The 21117-nt window shown below is 42.1% G+C and overlaps 1 protein-coding gene across 8 annotated transcripts in view; it reads right to left on the bottom strand.

Annotated features, from left to right (window-relative positions):
* The window catches only part of Auts2 (activator of transcription and developmental regulator AUTS2), a 1090556-nt gene that overhangs the window by 577224 nt on the left and 492215 nt on the right, over window positions 1–21117 (bottom strand).

Here is a 21117-nt window from a genome sequence, read left to right as displayed (position 1 = left end):
CTGGAAATCCAGCGCTGATGACAAGACAGTGAAGCCCTGAAGCTCACTGCCAGCCAGCTTAGCTTAATGGATGAACATTGGGATCAGACAGATCTTGCCATAGTAGAATGGGATGGAGAGCAATACAGAAAGTAACAACACTGACCTTTGACCTCCATACCAAGGTACATATATATGTGCACAAAAATATGAGTGCATATCCAGAGGGGAGGGAGGGAGGGAGGGAGGGAGGGAGGGAGAGAGAGAGAGAGAGAGAGAGAGAGAGAGAGAGAGAGAGAGAGAGCACTCCAGTATCATTATCTGGCAGTATTCTGGGCAAATGGCATTCCAAAGCTTATGTCATAATGAGGCGTCCACATGGGAAGAACAAGCTCAGGCTGGCAGCAGGGAGCGAGCCTGCTGTGCCGTCAGCTGCTCATTCACCAAACCTGGAAAGCCAGTCCCCAGAGGGCTCCATCTATCAAACATATGATGCTACAATCGGATCCAGAAAAGCAATTAGCAAGTACACTCTTCCAACAGAATGGGAGATCAGGGTCCAACTCTCACCAACCAGAGAGATCAGCACGGAGAGGTTCACGCTCAGGTCATCCAGACCTCCTCACAAGGGCGGACTTCCATGTTCCTATGTCCTGCTCTCTAACCACCGCAACACTACCACGATGAAACATGACGCTGTGCGCACTAATCACATCTTCTGTAACCTTCATTCACTCAAGTATGGTCCGTGTGGACAGGACATTGACCAGAAACTGAGCTGAGGCACAGAGAGTGAAAACAAACAACAACAAAAACCCTGCTAAATAGTTTGATGTTTTATGTTTATCAAAAAATAAATTAAAAGGAAGGAAGGAAGGAAGGAAGGAAGGAAGGAAGGAAGGAAAGAAGGAAGGAAGGAAGGACGGACAATTATGTTTTACTGCCTCCTTAAAAGCTGTAGCCTGTAGAAAACATCAAGTGGAGGTTGGTGGAGTGTCATACACCTATAATCATACACACTCGAAGTGGAGCTAGAAAGATCGGAGTCAACTGTGGTTACGAGGATACACGGGCCCCTATCTCAACAAAAATAAACGAAAGGAGGGAGGGAGGAAGACAGGGCCATGGAGAAGGAAAAAAGGGAAACTAAGAGGGTATTTTCGGGAAAGGAGAAATGGCCCAGAAATTACAACTGTCTGCTAGTCTTCCAGAGGGTCCGGATTTGGTTCTCTGCACCCACACCTGGTGTCCCACAAACATCTGCAACTCTAGGTACGCAGGAGCTGAGGCCGCCTTCTGCCTACCTCCAGAACACACATGCCGGTAGTGCACATACACTCGTGTGGGCATGCACAGATTCACAAACTAAGCAAGCAAATCAACGAATAAAAAAATTTAGAATATTACTCCCTACCATCTTGAAAACAGTATCTGAAGAATTCATCTCTCTATGTCCACATATAGACAAATAACAATCCTATTTCATTTATTTTATTTAGTCAACCCGTCATTGAATTTCTTCAATCTCAAGTCAAAGGAACAAATAATTTCCCCCTTTCTTCCTCCATTTTCCTGGCAGGCTCGACCTTCTAGCCCTGAGGCCTACAGCAATTGTTCCTCTGATGGACACTCTCTCCTTTAGGAAATGACATAGTGACACAGGTAAAAGGTGATTTGGGTAGACCGCTGTGTCAGAAATTGTCAGGATCTGATTTAGAGGCCTTGCTTTTGTCAAGAAAGACAGTTGGATGTCTGCTTTAAAGAAGGACTGGGAATATTTTCATCAAAGGTTTGAATTGAAAAACGGTAGGAGGTAAATATCTGAGATGTTGCCCAGAAAGACTGCAGTCTCTGTGCAATTACCATTAACACAGGGCAGCGGCTGCTCGGTGGAGTAATTCAATCTGGTGGCCTACATTGCATCACGCAGCAACTCTGAGCCAAGGCATAAAAGGCTGCTGGTGTGTGTGTGTGTGTGTGTGTGTGTGTGTGTGTGTGTGTGTGTGTGTGTGTGTGTGTGTGTGTGTTCCTGAAAACTTGGGTGTTATTTCCTTCAGAAGCCTCAATCATGCATCTCCAAACACTTAACAAAAGAACACGAGATATCCCTCTGATGGAAATATGCATTTTTAACATTTGTCACAATGCGGTTTTGTGCTACCTTGTCAAGGACAGAAAAGAACTAAACGTTACGACTCTCACTTTTACTACCCGGCACAGAGGGGATGCACCTCACATCGTGACACACATTGTGAAGTAATTTTTCTAGTTGTTAAAGGTATTTGATTGCTACATAAATGAGCTATAGGAAGACAAATGAATTTAAAGTCTAAACTTTGCTAATCTGGCTATGTGAAAATTTTCTTTGCTTCTTTGTCTTTTGATGTCACCATCCTTGTCTCTCCCTTCCCTTTAAGGGCAGGGTCTCTCGCTGAACCAGCAGCTCACCATTTTGTCTACACTGGCAGACCAGCAAGTTAAGATCCTGCCATCTATGTCCCCCAGAGCTGGGGTGATAGTTATGTGGGAGCTGGGATTTGAACTCAGGTCCTCATGCATACACAGTGAGTACTTGATCCAGTGAGCCATCTCCCAGCCTTTTATCTATCTGTTTCTCAAAGTGAATGTCCTTTATACATACGCCGTGCTTCTCACTTGTGTTCCTTAAACCACTTAAAGACAGGCTCACCTGATTCTGTGTTATCTTTTAACTGGACTACCCCCTTGGAACGTTCTGCCCACTTTTGAAATTTTCCTTTCTTCTTACTAGACATTAAGATTCTTTTGCTACCATTTTCTTTTATCTGATGAGTTTCACCTTATCAGATGAATATTCAGAATTCTAGGTGAAATTATCACTCAACTCTCCTGTCAGTGTCATTGGAGAGACACACTCCAATGTGCGTGTTACTGTTTGAGTCTGAAATAAAAACTCATTTTTGCAAGGCTTGCTTGCCATGTGATGGGCTGTGGGGGAAGTGGGAGGATCCTGAGGGCTGACATAGTTCATAGTTAGATTCCTGGATCCAAGTGCAGGCAACCGGAGCCTGGCTTGGAGAACTGGAACACTGTAGCTGTGCCATGGAAAAATAACACTCTGTCCCCAGTTCCTCTTGTCATTGTTTCACTCTCGTGCCAGCATTTGGGAAGCAATTCTCATGAACACCACCCAGTTGCCATCTTCCACCTTGCCCTGGCCTGAAGTAACAGTCAGTCAAGCCTGAAGTGAAACCACTGAAATCATGGGTGAAGTGCAACTCCTCCTCCTTCTCCTTCCAGCGCTGGGCTCAAACCTGGGGTTATACATATGCTAGACATCTCAGCCTTCCTTTGATTTTTCAAGTTTTGTTTGTTTGGTTTTTGTGTGCGTGTGTGTGTGTGACTTGAGGTAGAGTCTTCCTATTTATTCCCTGAAGGCCTGAACTTGCTATATAGACCAGCTAGCCTTCAGGTCACAGAGATCTACCTGCTTCTGCCTCCTGAGTACTGTAATTAAAGGCATGCATCACCACGACTCCCCTATTTTATTTTTGGCTTTTTAGGACAGCATTTCTTCGTATGGCCAACACTGTCCCAGACCAGGCTGACTCCAAGCTCTGAGACCACCTGCCTCTGTCTCCTTAGTTCAAGGAGTTAAGGGATAAACCACCTGACTAGTCATCATAGTTTTGGTTCTTTAAATAACCTGTAAATACTTGTGATTTTCTCTTTCTAAATCTGGAAATTTTATAGATATTACTTCTCTAAATATTCTTCTTTTTCTTTGAAAATTCCAGTTATATATTATTTGGAAGCTGTCGCCCAGTTCACTGCTCTCCCCATTAAAAGAATTTTCTTCTCCATGATTCACTGAGAACAGCTCCTACTGAAGTGCCTTCACTGTCACCACTGTCACCAGTCTGTAACACACCCTAGCCTGCTGTCAACCTCCTGGTTTCTTCCTTTAACATTATGTGTAGTTTTTTATTCTATAAGTTTAATTTTAGTCTTACTGAATTGAGATTTTTGAATACTTGGAATACAATCATAATAACTTTTCAGATATCTTTCAGGGAATACTGACATCTGCATCAGTAGTGATGCGTGTGTGCATGAATGTGTGTGGGCGCACGTGTGTCTGTCTGTGTGTGGGAGCACGTGTGTCTGTCTGTCTATGTGTGGGCGCACGTGTGTCTGTCTGTCTGTGTGTGGGCACACACACATCCTACTACTTTCAGGTGGTTCTTCCTCGGGGCTGCAGGTAGCTTGCATGAACGCAAGGGATAGTCACTTAGTTCTTCCTAACAACTGCAGACCTCTGAATCACTCGGTGCTTCCCAAATAGATCAGTCATTTCTCTTTTTCCATGATCAAACACCCTAACAAAAAGGAAGTTAGAAAAGAGAAGGATTATTTTGACTTACATTTCCAGAAGGGGCACAGTCCATTGGGGTACAAAAGACATGGCAGGAAGAGCATGAGCCCAGTATGGAAGTCAGGAAGCTGGCTGATGAGACTTCTCACATAGATGATGAAGGGAAGTGAGAAAGCAGGAAGTCATGTCATCCTACATAAACTCAAATAAAAACTCAGTATACATTGTCTATACTATACAACCCCTACTAAGACATTTCCTTTAGCAAGGTTCCACCTGCAAAAGGTCTCATAACCTCCTTAGTGCCATGAACGGAAAACCAAGCCGTTGAGGGTCATTTCATTCTGAAACCCCAACAAAGACGCTTAGTCTTCTCCTAACACGGGCAATTACATGAGTCTTTGAGGGCCTTCTTACGCTGCTGAGGCTTAAAACTCCTTCAAGGCAGACGAGAACAAACAGGGCTCATCGCTGAACTTGTTGAAATCCTGTCAGGCAACACTGTCCTTCACTACTCGAGTCCCGTGTCTTGCACATGCGAGGACTCTCGCTTGAGACTATATGGATGCTGCCAGCTTAAGAAAGCACAGGTAAGATGTAGAGAGGCATGTGCTCGTGTAGGCCATGCTGGTTTTCTAGTTTGCACAGTCTGGTCTCTATACTGGAGGACACCGCCACAGTCAACGGTTGCCAGGGGTATTGCTTCTGCAGCCTTCGAGCTGTGACGGAAAGCCTGCTAGGCTGGCCTTCTTTATTACAGGTATATGCCATCAAGCTAGTTTTAGGTAGTGCTAGGGATAGAACCCAGGGCTTCACCTAGGCTAGGCAGCTACTCTCCCAACACAGGTACACACCAGGATATCATCTGTTTAGTATATGTATGTTGGGGAAGGTTAAGATGGTAAAGGGGCGTGTCCACATGTGTGGAGGTCATAGGACCACATGCAGGAGTCAGGTACTGCCTTCCAACAATGCTTTGGGCATTCAGTCACAGAATGAAACACAAAGGCTGCCCAGCAGGCATCTGACGTCATCAGAGGCTGATGACGTTAAAGACAAATGCCGTGTGAACGCTTTAAGACTTAAGTTATGTGTAAATTACAGCAGATTAAGACATAAGACAAACAGAAGTTCTTCTTCACTCCTAACTGCCTGTTTTGAGCACAATTACTCGAGAACAGTATACACGAGAAAAACTGTTCTTTGCAACTTGATCTGATAAGAGACTTCTGTGTTTCTGTGTTCGTTTTAAACCCCCGGCTGCAACTCTTCAGTTACCTGTCACAGGCTTGGTTCCACGGGAAAGCCACTCTCAATGCATTTGTACAGTGTTTTCCCAACTACACATGATGAAGTTTTTAAAGATTTATTATGTTTTTAACAATGTGTGTGTATCTGTGGGTAGGTATGTGTCTGGGTGAGCATAGGTCCCAACAGAGACAAGAAGAGGGTGTCAGATGCCCTTGGGGCTAGAGGTCCAAGACAAAGGTACAAAGGACAAAGATGAAGTGGATGCTGGGGACTAAATTCAGGTCTTCTGCAAGACTGACAAGTACTCTTAAGTACTGAGCCATCGATCCAGTCCCACTGTCATGATATCAATGACTGAATTAGACAGTCTCTGAAACAGGAAGGAGTATTGTCCTAACAAGCTTGCACAGTAAAAGTACTTACATACACGAATCCTCAAATTCTCAGAAAGTGTTGTGTTTCTAACACTTTAAATACCCTTAATTAAAATAAATGCTTATAAAAGTCAACCGAGAGGCATTTTACAAGCTCAAATTGACCTTATGTAGGTACTTCTTGACATGCAAAACTACAGCAAAATTGTGGGTTTAATAAAAACAGCTGGATCTTCTCAGATTTATTGTAGTAAGTGTAACACACCTGATCATTTGTAATCCATTTCGATAATGCTCACACTTACTAATAAGTAATTGAGAATGATTACTACTTCATATTATATCTTATTTTTATGTTCCTTTGATCAAACTTAATCAGTATTTTAATTAAATAAAATTGTTTTTAGCATAATTTTGTAGTGCATTGACTTGAAATTCACTTCTTTAATTTTTAAGTGACTTAAAATGGATAGATATTAAATTTATTGATGGGTATTCATCAGGTACTGACTCTATTTTAATTGAAAATAGTGAAATGCTAATAGCTCATTATCATTGGAAATTTTACTTTTTATTTATTTTTATAAGCTATAGAGGAGGCTCTATTTTGAGGCAATTTCAGGGACATGTGCAATTAAGTTATTTTTTGAAGTTATGGAAGAGAGAGAGGGAGTGAGGAAGGGAGGAATGGGAGGCAGGCAGGCAGACAGACAAAGGACAGACAGCGACACTGACCAACCCATCACTGGTCTGTTTTTACATGATTCCCCCAGGACACTGATGTTTGGGAGAAATAAAGGTTTCTTACATTTAGCAGTGTCCCCCTTTAATTTATTCTGTAAAATCAAAGTTAGTAACCTTTTCGCTCCCCTTACGTCTTCCATCCCTAAGCTACACACACACACACACACACACACACACACACACACACACACACACACACAAAATCCCACCCCCAAATTTCTCCTTTCTCTTGGCGTACATCATACATTATGCTATGGCTCCTGCATGAAGGGCCCCCCATCCCATTGGCCTTTTATGAGTTTCCTTTATTACGTCCGCAGGTCTGCAGAACTTATAGGGCCCTACCCTGCCTGCTGAACTGTAGGCTACTAATGGATTCCGAGGGAGGGGCAATCACTGTCTTCAGTCAGGACTTAATGAGGAGTCGACGAGGCTCCTAAAGGATAGCCCCAAACCTGCGGTCCTGCAAAAGCTCGGCTAAATTATGTGTGTCTCAAAAGAAAACAAAACTAGACAGGAATGAGAACCAACAACCGACGTCTCCTGATGGAAGAACGGAGTTGTGTAGACAGGAGAGAGCTGACAGACATTCGAGGGAGATAGGGGACTTGACTTTAATAAACCAGGATGAGCATTATGCATGAATGACATTTCCACAAAGTAAACCTAATAAACGGTTCTCCACTTCTAAGAGTTGTAACTGAGGATTTGACACGACTGGATAAATACTTTACCTGGACAAATACGATACTTTTGGATAAATGTAACTATAAATTCTTCCGGTTTCTACAAAAGGAACATTTTTGACCAGATCAGTGTTTTTATAATGTTTTTATCTTGTTTCTGCATACTTTAAGATTTTACTTGGAACCTCAGTGAACTTGTTTCCTGTATTAAAGAGTGCACAAGTCAAAATTATCACCTTTGGAATCCTAAAATCTGGAACAAAATAACGTCTAAATACTCGCAAATTCACATCAAATTAAGAATAAACACAATTCTGGTCTTGTCGAGTTGGATCAGGAGTTACAGACCCACAAGGTATAGGAAGAAAGGGATCCCTAAGAGTTTCTCTGATCTGTAAAGGTGCCATGTGTACCCACCCAAATATGGATACAGGTAGGTGTTAGACTAAGACAAATTACTGAACACCATGCGTACTAATGGCATCTGTGCTGGCTACTTTTATGCTACAAACTAGAGTCATCAGAGTGCAAGGAGCCTTAATGAATAAAATGCCTTCGTAGAATCTGGAAGTATGAAAGCGTGTGATGGGGGTGTGGTGGGGAGCCCACGGTGGAGTCATGGAGAGCAGTAACACTTGACACTGTGGCAGTCTAGAAGTAGCCCTTGATGAATGTGAAGACTGTACCGGTTGAAGACACAAGTCTATAAAGAGATCATACGGAGAAGTTAAGAGTTGCCTCCATGAAGAAAACCTACAGAAGCTACTAGTGACAGTGCGGTCCAGTGCGATGGAAGATTCCAGCATTTTGGAGGAGCCAGTACCATGGGACGAGCACGGAGAATAGCAGCAACTATAAAATGCAGTCACCTAGAGGCTAACAGACGCGCTCTATATGCTGCAGAGGGTAGAACCTGCTAAGTGTGTCAAGCCCTCTGGAGGAGCCTGGAAAAGAGTGAGTGAATCCTTAAATTACATTAAATACCGAGTAATTCACAGACGTGAGGTTTGGTTTTACTTTGATCTGATTTTGACTGTTCCCTTGTTCTTCCCTCTTGGATTAAGGCAGTATGAAATTTATTTTGATTTTTTCTTAATAGGGACCCATATTTGAGGGACTGAATTTTAAGTTTTAAAAGAGACCTGCGATTTTTTAAATGGGCTGAATTGTACAGTTTTGGAATTTGTAGAGACTGTGGGACACTTAGAGATGACTGAACTTTATTGTGATTACATATTGACGTGTGAAAGAAAAGAGAAATGGTTATGGCTTAACAGCGATGATGGGTCAATTGGGTAGGGAAGTTTTACGTCAACTTAACACAGGTCTAGTCATCAGCGAGAAGAGACTCAGTTGAAAAAGTGCCCTCATAAGATCTGGCTGTACGAAAGTCTGTATTTTCATAATAGTCATTGGTGGGGGAGTGCTCAGCCCATTGTGGGTGTGGCTACCCTTGTGGTTCTGGGTTCTATTAGAAAACACACTGAGGAAGCCACGGGGAGCAAGCCAGTAAGCAACACCCCTTCATGACCTCTGCATTACGTGCTACCTACAGATTCGTACCCTGCTTGAATTACTGTCTTGGTTCCCTTCAAGGAACAGTGATGTGGACGTATAAACCTCACGAAAGCCTTTCCTCCTCAGTTTGCTGTTCTGGATGGTGTTCATCACGACATCTTAGTTAATACTGTAATATTTAGTTCTGTCCTCATGTCTTCCCTTACCTTCAGCTCAAAAGAAAGCATCACTTCACTATATATATGTATGTATGTATGCATGTATGTATATATATATATATATATATATATATATATATATATATATATAGAGAGAGAGAGAGAGAGAGAGACTACAACGTGAGCTATATTAACTTTTCATTGTAAAATTATAGAGTAAGGCACTTTCTCAATCGAGGTACCTCGATGACTACGTCTTGTATCAACTTCACAAAAAGCTATCCTGTACATCTAGTCCCTTGTTAACTTGAAACACAAGTTCATCACTGGTAAGCCACAACCTTTTCGTTCTTTTTCATCCTCAATACCACATACCAATATAAAATCACAATAAAATGTTCTAGAATATTAAAACGCCTCCAAAGTCTTTACAAATTCAAACAATGGAAAATTTGGTCTCTTTTGAAAATCTAAAGTCTTTCTTAAAACTGAAAGTCCCTTTAAAATTCAGTATCTCAAATACAGACTTCTGTAAAAAGAAAACGTCTGTAAAACACTGAAGGAAAAGGTGGCTCCAATGGGCCTCTCTCTTGCTCACACTTTTGTCTAAGTATGTTGTACTAGAATAGTCTTGTACACCAGAGCAATAACTATAATTCTTAATTGTTCGTGTTATACACTCCCATATAGTAAATCTCTTCTTAAAAGGCTAAGGGACATTTTAACCACAGTCATTTCAATTCTCTGTCACTTACTTAAAACTTCTGTCTAACTCTGATATTGTCTTGAAGGTTGTGCACTAAGCCGCAAGCAGATCTTCAATAAGGCAAGAAGAGTCTCAATGTCTCCTTAATACGGGACCGACCCAGGTACGTGAAACAATGAAGACTTCATACAGTGAGAACTTCCGTAGAGATTCCTACTTAACAGACATTCATTTGATCAACAGACTGAGGTAGGGTTTCCACAGCACTTACTAACTTGATGAGTCCTGAATAATCCACAGTGACGTTTAAAGATTGAGAAACATGTGCATTTTCCCCCAAAAAATGAGAATACAGAACTAGTTTGGGCAGCCTTTGACCTACACATGTGTAGGCATATGCATATGCAAATCCTTCAGGAAACAAGGAATGCCTCAAAACTTTACCCTGATCTCACCTAGGATCTGAAAATTGTGTGTGCTCCTTGAAACGCACAACATTTTTTTTTAAAAATATCCTTTTAAATTTAAAAAGTGAGCCGTGAACACTGGCATATATAGAGCAGTCACATTTCATGATTTGAACCTGGAATTCTTGGAAGAGCAAGGCCATGCATGTGGTATCTTATCCTCTGAATCAACTCTAATTATCCGCATAATGATCCCCCATAGAAAATTATTTACCCAGGCTGGATAAATGGGTGAGGTGATCGTTTGTGCTTTTACTATCGCCAGTGTCATTTGGTGTGTGTGTGTGTGTGTGTGTGTGTGTGTGTGTGTGTGTGTGTGTATGTATGTGTGTGTGTAAAAGAACACCTTTTGTCTTATTCTCCTACACCATCCACAACCTACAGCAATTGGCAGGGTCATCACCTATGGTAAGTTCAAGACCAGCTTAGCTACACAAAAGGATCCTGCTTTTAACAAACAAACAACAGCTAATGTAAGGTATTTTACAAAATGATTTCACAAAGCAAAAAATGCAAAGGTTGTCATACTGTACTAATATTTCCAGTTTACATACATATAAATGAATGCCCTACACCAAGCGAGAATTGGGAAAATTTTTCATGCAACAGTGGAAAATCAGTGTTTAAAGTTAACAATATAAATTTATGATAATTATGAAAATAAATGTTTCATATAATCAGTCAGATGGGGGAAGGACTCAGAAAGCCTCATGCTCTCTCAAACAACATTTCCCAAATGTTGATTAAATACCATGTGTGTGCACATGCATGTGTGTGCAAGGCAGGGTCACCTGTACTCCCACATGGCCTCTAATAGGCTCTACCTCCCAGATGCCACTGAACTCTTGGTCATCCTGCCTCCATGACTACGGTGGTGCTGTCGTTAAAGGTGTGCACTTCATGTCTGCTGCTGCAACGCTGGCAGTAAAACATCAACCTAGGCAAGCTGTCACCAACTGAGTACAACCTGGCTTACCATTTTTAAAGAATTGGGAATATTCTGTAGCGGAAAATGAGAATAAACACGTAATTTTGACAGTCCCTAACCCATACACTGTATGCATGATCATATTGAAATTCTTCGGTAGAACCGTTAAAGTTTCAAAAGCGCATGCTACCCTCACTCACGGTGTGGAGTAATGGTTGACCTCTAAAACATGAAAAAAGGGTTTATTCGGTTTTGTTTTACTTTCTTTTGTTTCCATTTAAAAACAATCCGAAAACACAGACACGGGTAGAGACTTCTCAGTTCCATGATTTGAAACTGAAATTCCAGGAACAGAAAGGCCATGGATGTGACAACAACCATTAAGTCCTCCTAATCAGATTAATCATCAGGACAACAGCTCTACGTGAGGATTACAGGATTCTCTACATGCTCAGGGATCAGTGAGGCCATTCTTTAGTGTTCACACTCACGCCAACCGTTTTGCCCCCGCTGATGAAGCAGAGCAGGGTGAGGGCTAAAAATAAGGAGATAGAAACAAAAGAAAAGTGTAACATTGCTACTGCTGTAGAAAGGTAAACTGGTACCAGTCAACTGGCTCAGCTAGGAAGCCGGAAGATATCTGACGGCCTGAATTCTACTCCCAGACTGAGGAGCAACCATGAGTTCTACATGTAGGAGAAAGCATAGAGGAAGAAAGAGAGAATCCACCTTATAGTTATTTTCCGAATGTGCTTACGGAGAGACAGACAAGTCTGTGTGTGTCTCCTCCCTCACCCCAACTGGACACAGTACGATTTGCTTGTTTGACTTAAAGCAAAGCTGGTAAGATTGCTCGACAGGTAAAACTGTCTGCTGCAGAAGTCTGATGTGGATCCATTCCCCAAAACCCATGCAAAGGTAGGAGATGATTAAATGCCCACACCTTTTCTCTGATCATTGCACACACGCCGTGACTCTGTACACCTGAAAATACACATCGAGTACACAAAATAGCTGAAAATAACAATAAAACGTACATGATGCGTCACTTCTGAATGTGTGAAAGAAAAGAATGAGCTTAAATTTAATAAAGTCAGCCTCATGAACAGAGTCCGCAATAAAAATTTTAAAATAGCTATCTGACGCTTAAAGAAAAATTGCATACATAGAAGTTCCAGGTATTAAGGAATAAATTTCACTTGCCGGAAAAAAAGGGGTAGTTTTCCATGAATAAAATCGCATGGGGAGGCATCTGCATTGCCAGAACGTCTATAACTCTCAAGCTATAGGAACCACAATAGCAGGCATGCTTTACTAAGGAAATTGAAACGCAGACATTTCTGATCATAATGCCACGGGTGTGAATGATGCCTCTGCACATGAGGAACTCGGGATTCCATTTCTTCACGAGGTTCAAATGCTTAATACAAGAAACAGTTACTTCTAGAAAATCCTCCTGTTAATGCTCATGCCCCACCCCAAGGAGATATAAGAACAACACAATACAGTTGGGTTGCAAAGCTCTTAAGTATGTATTTCAAAATTTCTCTTACACTCAAAAGGACTGGGCACACAGCTCAGTTAGGAGAGCTCCTACCCAGCACACATGAAGCTCTATGCTTGACTTCTAGCCTTGCACACACAGAGTGCAGTGCTGCACACACCTGTAATCCCAGCACTCTGGGGAGAGGGACGATCAGAAACTCAAGATCATCCTCAGCCACACGGCAAGTCCCAGGCCAGCCTGGGATATGGGAGATGCTGCATCAAGAAAACATACATATATGGCACATAAACAAACTAAAAATACTAACAGAACAGAATACATTGAAGGCTTGGGTTTAGAGTTGAAATGCTGATGTCCTTTGGTATCGTTAGCTCAACCAGGGCTCTAATCTTCCTTAGCAATGCTGTATGTACCACAAGTATTATTCCTAGGATACAACCCTATACCTATATCAAAAAGGAAAATACTCTCATTGAGAACTGGAACTGGAATAAAGAATCTGAGAGGGCTTGGTGGTAAAGAACACTTATTTCCATTACAGAAGACCTAATTCAGTTCCCAACATACATGTCAGGTGGCGACAACTACGTCCCTCCAGCTCTAGAGAAGCTGAAATCCTCTTCTAGCCTCTTTAGGCAACTGGACTCAAATATATAAACAAATAAATATATATATATATACATATATACATATATATACATATACACATACAATATATACATATATACATACATATATACATATACACATACAATAATTAAAGTAGAATTTCTCCTCATTAAAAATAAAAACCAATAACACTTTGCATAGTACAAACATATGTGTATCTTAACTGAGGTAAGTTCTTGAGGTGCGCCTGTGTTTCCTGTTCCAGTTTCCTTCAGATGTACATTGGGAGCACTCACGGTGTTCAGTCTTGATAAGAGTTTAAGACGAAGTATTAAGAGTGCTGCAGGAATCAGGGCTGATGTGCTTTCCTGTTTTTCAAGTGTCCTTAAAAATCTGAGGCAGCTCTTTGAATGGGAGGTCATTCTGCTTTATGACACCACACCAAGTGACAGCTTACAAGTCCTGACAGACAGTTGTCACCTCCATGAAAACAGCCATTATTCCCAAGTCACCAGGATTTATTACCCACAGTGTCTATTAGAGAAGTCTATGGTTCTTATTTATTTTGTTTCCTAATCAAGGACTGCAGAACGGCCATTAATACAGTATGAAGAACATCACTTTAAACATGACTTTTAGTGGGGCTAATTACTAAAGGAAAAGCGGAGCTCATTCATTAGTCTACTAAGTGAATTAAGGTTTGTTAGGAGAGATTTATAGCACCAGTCCTTGGGAGATTGCTGGTCTTCCAGAGCATATGGGTACAGGACCTGACAGTTTATTAACTGTGCTGTATCTTAATAGCATGCCACCAAGGTGCTTTTGCTAAAACAACACTGTTAGTCTAAATGGATAAACAGTTCTGTATGAGCAAAACGCACCTTGAATGTTTGTCTTCTGAAGGCAAGGACTGGGAGTGTGAAGAACCTCCAACTATCAGCACCTCCAATAACTCTTGTTTACAGTCAGTGCTGACTTCAGGAGAATGTGACACTCAGAGCAAAACCAGCACTTCTCCCGTTAACAAGGCCCAGATGTGTGTTCTAATGGTGCTCACAACAATACTCTAGGTGGTTCACCAAACTCTAAGACTCTCATGCAATGCGTAGGAAAGGCATGGAGTGTGTGTGTGTGTGTGTGTGTGTGTGTGTGTGTGTGTGGTTGTGTGTGTGGTTGTGTGTGTGTGGTTGTCTGTGTATGTATGTGTGGTTGTGGTTGTGGTGTGTGTGTGTGTGTGTGTGTGTGTGTGTGTGTGTGTGTGTGTGTGTGTAGGTGCACAGAGCAAACAGAAGGATCTTGCTTGTGACTTATGTGGTATATAATATAGCTTGTATCCACTTACTGAACATTTATGTGATACGAACATCTACAAATTTAAGGGCATTTTTTTTTGATGCATTGACAAGCTGTCCTCTCTGGGACTGAGTCCTCTGAGACAAAGATCTTACCAGATCATCTAGCTATACAATAGGAGAAGCCAACAAACATAATTTTTCTATAAATACACATTTCTACGTGAGCAAAATTTAGTGTGAGAAAAACACAGAATGCCCATTAATGATGAATAAATTCTTAATAACAAATGAAAGAACATTAACTCCACAGAAAGGCCTGACACGTCAATACGTATCTGAGGCTATGGGGTAGTACTCAGGGTGTCACGCTGCCCCTGTATTCCTGTGACTACAATGACAGCATGTAGTGGCAGCAGGGTCAACAGGAAGTATTGGGCTGCTGTGACAGACATCACTGGTCCTACAGCCCAGACACGAAGTATCACAGCTGATGTCCCATTAGCAAGTTTCTTCATTAGTAGCTTCTTAATTCTCTATTCTCCTAAACGATTTTGCCTCCTCAGATCTCTGAGAAACATGGGGCTAATAGCTATTTACCCACACTCGTGAAGAGTATGTAAACTGTCACCTCACTCTTTAATGGACTTGCCAACATTCCATGCCAAGATTTCCTACAGGCAGCGTTGAGAGCCAGCACTGACCATTAAGTTGACAAGATGGAGATCATCTAGGAGCAGGTGTGCTGGTGTCATAGAGCAGATTACGAGAATCAGTATTACCCCCTTACCGTGTGGGACCAGGAGATTGAACTCAGGCTTCGGAGCCAACACTGCCATTTGCTAAGCTAACTCTCCAACCCTCTGGAAGTATTTTAAAAACTAAAAGTTCAAAAATTTGGCCACCTGGGGTTGGGGTGGAACTTGATGGCTGAGTATCTTTCCTGAGGAAATGTGACTAATTGTCCCCAATAGGAACAGAAGATAATCATGTGTCTAGACAGCAGTAAGAAGACTTAGAAAGTATAGGTGATATCTCACATATTGAAATTATTTTCAAATAAACACTTGAATTGCTAAACACATATTTTATGCCCAAACTACCTATTTGTTTGTTATTTATCTATTATTTCCTATCTTTTTATCTTGGGAAACCAATGCAGTCAAAAGAGCCCCCTGGTTTTGCTCTTTTCCTTTTTAACAGGTGAGTAAATTCACTTCCTCCTCGTCTCTTTCCCACTCACTGACTCGTCCTGCCCGTGTCACACACGTCTCGTCAGTCAGTACTCCTACCAATTAGGTTGTTCTGTGTGCAGGAGGGGGGTCTCATGAAGCCCAGGTTGTCGGTGAACTCTCTAGTTAACTGAGGATAGTGTTAAGCTTGTGAACTTCCTGCCTCAATCTGCCGACTGCTGGGATTGTAGGCATCTGACATTGTATTGGTTCTGAGGTGCTGAGTGACAGAAACCAGGGCTTTGCACATGCTAAGAAACACCTTGCCAGCTGAACTGTGTGCACTACTGTCACGAGTCAATTATTTTTAAACCATTGTGATCAAACATTTCAGTAGAGCAACTTAAGTGAGGAAGGATTCGTTGGGCTTTGATGTTTCTGAACTTCGCACGTTTGACCATATATCTGGGTCCGGAGGGAACTTGTGCATCATATTGGCTCCACTGTGTGGAACAAACTTCCTTTCAGGATGATGAGAGGGAAAGGGAGAGGGAGAGAGAGAGACAAAGACAGAGAAAGAAGAGAACGGCAGGCATAAGCACAGGTGCCCCAAGTACATAAATATAGCTAAACACAATTTACTTTCTTTAGCAAGGCTTGGCTCCTAAAGCTTCTAGAACCTTCCAAATAGCACAAAGAGTTTGTGACCCAGGGATCGACGCATCCTTTGGGGGGAACATTTACAAGTGAAACAAAAGCACTAATCTGCCTTCTACCATAAAATGATATAATCAACCCAAATCCTTTTTGCTATGCTATCTGTTCTTTTTAATATTTATTTTTATTTTCAATTGTATCTCAGTGTGTGTGTTTGGGTGGGAAAGTGCATGTGTTAAGTCAATGCCTACTAAGGCTAGATGAGGGCTTCGGATTGAGCTGAAGTATAGATACTCATCAGCTACGTGATGTGTGGGCTGGTAATCAGATAGAATCAGGCAAGAGCAGGGATCACACATGGTTCTGGAAATCAACTACCCGTGGCTAGTAAGAGCAGAGGACATAGAGTATAACCTGTTACTGTCACTCCCCTAAATCAATAAAATTCCTAACTCTGTTATAAGGCTTACCCGTAAACCCAAGGACACGTGTAGCTCCCACTTTCCATCAAAGATCATTTGTGAGGCAGATGGAAATAATTAACCCTAACCCTAACCCTAACCCAGTCAACATGCAGAAAGCATCTGCCCTTGCGGTTCCCTGACCCAATGGAAACATCTCTGACACACTGCTGTGTCCATGTCTCAGCAACATCAAGGAAGAGGGGCAGAAAGACTGTAGGAGCTAGAGAACCAAGATGTCTGTTTTCAGATTATGTATTCTGAATGTGCCAGGGAGGGTTCACCCGTGATGCCTCAACAGAATGGCCACTTAGGTAAGACCCAAACAAATGCAACATTAGTTCATATACCAGCAAAGACAGGGAAATCACACAGGGCGCCAGCCCTAAATGAATGGCTACCACCAATTCAAAATTGCTGAGAGGCAGAGAAAGAGAAAAACAGGGAGGGAGGGAGGGAGGGAGGGAGGGAGGGAGGGAGGGAGGGAAAATATGAGCTTAAAGCCTTCATGGGGATGAGCTCCCTAATTGGTTATAAAACACCAAATGATCGGCCCTAAAAACATACACATTGGAGGAAGCAATGCTAAATGGTTTCAACAGATATTTATATATTTATTTGTTATAATATAAAAGCACAATAGTAATTCACGAAAAAGGGGCCATGAATTTGTGACAGAATGATAGGGGAGAGATATAGAAGGACCTAGAGGGAGAATGGAAATTATACAGTAACACAATTGAAAATAAAAACAAAAAAAAATCTAAAAAATTATTAATGTATTTAATCATGCATTTATGTTAAACTTTAGAAATACAAAGAATTACACAAACTATAACAAATGACCAAAGACTTTTCAAGGGTCTATATTTTAAAAACCAGGAATGAGACAAGGTCACCATGCTGCAGTTTGTACCTGCTCCCAGAACTACCCTCGCAATTTGAGTAATATACACGACAGCAGTAATTACACAAACTCCATCGGAGGAAGTGTGATGCTTTACAATCCCGCTCGCCTATAGAATGAACCATAAGGCATCTGTGGGTTGCTTTCCTGGAGAACTGAAGGACCAACAATTAGCGAGCCACAAATGTAAGTATAATCACTGGAGCTAGAGAAACGAGACCCCAGCTATGAGGCAGCTGTCCTGAGACACCCAAGACCGTAAGGAGGCAGAATATCATTCGGAGAAGCAGGCATAATGTTTGTCCCTGATCTAGGAGGGTTTTAAGTCCCTTTCACAAGAGCTTAAGCTCAGTCAGGGAAGTAAATCTCCTAACTGCAGGTACACGGGCTCCAGCACTTACACAGCTTCAGGGGCTTGGAAGATGGATCAGAAAGAAAAGTGTTATCCACAGAAGCATGAAGACTTGAGTTCAGATCCCCAGCACCCATATAAATAAGTTTTGGTGGAACATGTCTACAATCCCAGTGCCAGGAAGGCAGAGATGGTAGGCTCCCTGGTTCTGAAGAAGTGTTGTCTCTCTCCTGACTGTGATCATTCCTTCAAAGAACATTTCCTTTTGGCATCACAAAAGAATGCCTACGACTACCAGTGTCTTAAAGTCTGAATTACTGAACAGTTCTTCCTTAACTGCCAGCCCAAACCTCAGACATGCTAAGTGGCCTTGACATGCTTCAAAACCCCAGCAGGAGAAGACAGATAAGGAACATTAACAGATTAAAGGGAACAAGTCTCATGCCTAGACCGCCCAGAGAAGAGGTCACTCCAACAACACCATCACGGGGTGACAATTGAAACCCCCCATGTCTAATGTCCAGACACAGCGAGTGATAGGCGTACAATCGGACACACGGTCGAGACGCCATGAAAGTTACAGGAAGGGACATAAAATGCTTCAATACTCTGGGTATGAATGGCAAAGCTCTACTTTTATCTGGTTTAACCTAGTGGAGCCCTCTGCTGCAACACTACATCATTGCTTGACACAACGTTTCTCTACTCATTTGTATGTGAAAAGCAGATACCCTTAGAGGATGGAGAGATAACGTCGTGGTTTGTGAGTACCGCTTGTGCACATACAACAGGAGTTGACGACAACTGCAACTCCAGCTTCAGGGATCTGACTCCCTCTTCTGGGCTCCATGAGCACTGACACTGCTGTGCACACATTTACCCACAAAGGCGCACACATTTGGGTAATTAAAAACAATGAAATACCTTTAGAAAAAAACCCCTCAAAGGTACATTTTATTGCTTACCATTAACTGTGCACATTAATTATGTCATTTGGTGAAGATTCACAACTCTATTAGGTGGGTGGTGAAGGAGAAACAGATATATCACACACCCGGCCCAAGGTCAAACGACTACTCACACGAATCATTCTGCCGCATTGGACTTCGTTACACATTATTCAGAGGGAAATTTTTGACTACATGTCTCGGAAAAGAGAGATCCAGAACTGTTTAAGTCAAAACAGAAAATGTATTCAGTGAGCTGACGTTTAAAAAACAAAAAGAAAACCCAGTGCACACTCCAACAAGTTTCAGGATGCTTGCCAAAAGGGAAAGAAAAACCCAGCAAATTGATTCCAAGTTGCCTATAATTTCATTTATATTTAGAATATGAACTGAGCAGGGGATATGTTTGCACAGAGAGAGAGAGAGAGAGAGAGAGAGAGAGAGAGAGAGAGAGAGAGAGAGGAGAGATAGAGGGAGAGAGAGAGGAGAGAGAGGAGAGAGAGGAGAGACAGAGAGGGGGAGAGAGAGAGAGGAGAGAGAGAGAGGGGAGAGAGGGGGGAGAGAGGGGGGAGAGAGAGGGGAGAGAGAGGAGAGAGAGGGGAGAGATAGAGAGAGAGAGGGAGAGAGAGGAGAGAGAGAGAGAGGAGAGAGAGAGGAGAGAGAGAGAGGAGAGAGAGAGAGGAGAGAGAGAGGAGAGAGAGAGGAGAGAGAGGAGAGAGGAAAGAGAGAAGCGAGAGAGAAAGGGAAGAGAGAGAGAGAGAGAGGAGAGAGGGGAGAGAGAGAGAGAGAGAGAGAGAGAGAGAGAGAGAGAGAGTATTCAGAGTCTCCCCCAACCGTGCAGTCTGTTCCAATCCTCCTCTATTTTGTCCGCTTTGAGAACCCTTTGCAATATGCTTATGTAAATAGTTTTTCTTCACTGCTGTTCCCGTCTCTCAAATCTTCTGCATAGACTGGAAAACTGACAGACCTAAGCAGACATCTTTGGAACACAAAACCAGGAAGACATAAACAAATATAACCAGATCAAAAACAAAGGCTTCTTCAAAGCCCTTCGGAAAAATGAGACCGACGCAGCGGAAGAACTGAGGGAGAAGTACAGGCACTCTTGGGTTTGTCCCTTTGGGCAGGTATCGGTAACGGCACACACATCACCGACACGTAAATACAGACTCCATGAGGCATGGAATAGAGTATCTGCTTCATGAACGAGCAAAACATCTGGACTTTCACCTTACTTTACTGAAACCTCTACTATAGGACAGGAAAGCAAGCAGAAGGTTCTGGAATGAGGAGGGATACTGAAGAAAATAAGAGTGTTTGATAAAGCAGTTCTTCTTGTTAAGCTTCAATGGTAAGGGAGTTTAGCCTGTCCAAAACCGACAGTTCATGATTTCATGAGAAGAATTAGCTTATGTGTAGTGATTTCCACATTTCAAAGAGTCATCAAAGGCAATTAATGAGAAAAAAATTGCTATGGGACTCTACCTGATACTGACTCACCTTCACAGACTGAGCAATATACAGCACATTGTAAACAATACGTCTCAGGTGGGGGTGATGGGACAATCACAGAAGCATCGGTAAACACATTACTTCCATTTAAAAGCAAGAAACTAACCAACGGGGAAGTCAGTTCCAGAATTCGAGCCCTACATGTGATACTGTTGGAATGGCACTGGCACCAGAGCCCAGTTTTGAGGAGGGCTTGGCAACCCCACTAAGGATTTTGCAGGGTGATAACAGCACACTGTGGTATTGGAAACACATTCCGCAGAGGGGCATTTTTATCATAGCTGAGAGCGGAACAGACATCTGGTATGCATCTTCTCCATGTACGCTAATAACGTGACAGCTCTTGAGATAAGAAAAGTAAGTTGATGTTACCAAAGCAGCTTGAGCAAATGGAGTTGAGTCTACAGAGCTAACTGAAGTTGTCCCAGCATTAAAAAAAAATAATGATAACAAAAATAAAAACACTTCCAAATCCTAATCGAGGAGTCGCTAGTTACCGAATTCATCACTAGATAATAAAAGCATTCCAAAAACTA

This window comes from Rattus norvegicus, chromosome 12 (assembly GCF_021556685.1).
Source record: "Rattus norvegicus strain SHRSP/BbbUtx chromosome 12, alternate assembly SHRSP_T2T, whole genome shotgun sequence".
NCBI lineage: Eukaryota > Metazoa > Chordata > Mammalia > Rodentia > Muridae > Rattus > Rattus norvegicus.
This window is presented reverse-complemented; position numbering and strand designations above follow the sequence as displayed.